The sequence below is a fragment of the Anarrhichthys ocellatus genome, unplaced genomic scaffold, assembly GCF_004355925.1.
Source record: "Anarrhichthys ocellatus isolate YVR2014 unplaced genomic scaffold, GSC_Weel_1.0 scaffold26, whole genome shotgun sequence".
Lineage (NCBI taxonomy): Eukaryota > Metazoa > Chordata > Actinopteri > Perciformes > Anarhichadidae > Anarrhichthys > Anarrhichthys ocellatus.
Window position 1 is genome coordinate 2,969,389 of NW_022280056.1, and position 1,092 is coordinate 2,970,480.

Consider the following 1,092-nt stretch of genomic DNA (forward strand, 5'->3'; position numbering starts at 1 on the left):
CCCTCTTCATCTCCCTTCTGTCTTTTAGTGACCACACCCTGTCAGCAGTATGCTCCAATCATGACTCCCACTCTCGTCTTTTTTTCCCCCACTCAATCTTTTTCTGCTTCATCATTTCGTCTTTCTCAGATTTCGGTTGTAGTTCTGAATATAAAAGGAGCTGCTTCTCTAGACAATCAGACACACACACACACACACACACACACACACACACACACACACACACGCCTTGTTAGTCTGTCATTCAGAGATAGTGCAGCTGTCATGTAGCCTCTCTTTCTGTGTCCCTCACTCTCTCAGACTCCAGCACATGAAGATATTTTACACCAACAAATGCACATTTACATCCATAAATACAGAAACGTGCAGGAATGAGTTTTTTGCGATGGTCGATATTTCAGACAAATTCCCACATTTCAAATGTGAGCATGACCCAGATTTGTTTTTGTCACATTACAAATTAATGTTGAAACTCAGGCAACAGACGTTAGTGAAATGGGCCAGTTTGATAAATGAGGGACGTCGGCTCGTGTTGTTGGTAAGAAAATGAAAATGAGCGAGGAGGGAAGTGAGAGAGAGAGCAAGAGGAGAGAGGAAGAGGAGAGACTTAGAGCAGTGTCTTGACACTAACTAAGTGTCTCCGTTTGTCTCCTTGCCAGCAGCAAACAGTGAGCTCATACTGGAACAGAGAGAGAGAGATGTGGAGGTGGACCAATATATTTGGGTCAATAGGTCTTTCATTGAATAATAGATATCAGTGCTGATCATATAAATGTTTTAGATTCTGTTCTTCAGTCTCTTTAGGTTTCCAGAGAAAACTACTTTAAGTAAAGGAATGATAATGATTATATTGACACATAATTCATGGCATCAGTCAAGCATCTATGGGGTGTATTTGAATTATTATTGGGGTGTATTTGAATTATTATTGTAGGGGGTGATTGTGGCTAAGTGGATAGCAGGGCCGTCTTTCAATCAGAGGGTCGGCGGTTCGAGCTCCGGCTCCGCTAGTCGCATGTCGATGTGTCCTTGAGCAAGACACTTAACCCCAAAATTGCTCCCGTAGCTGTGCTTAATGTGTAGAAATGTGAT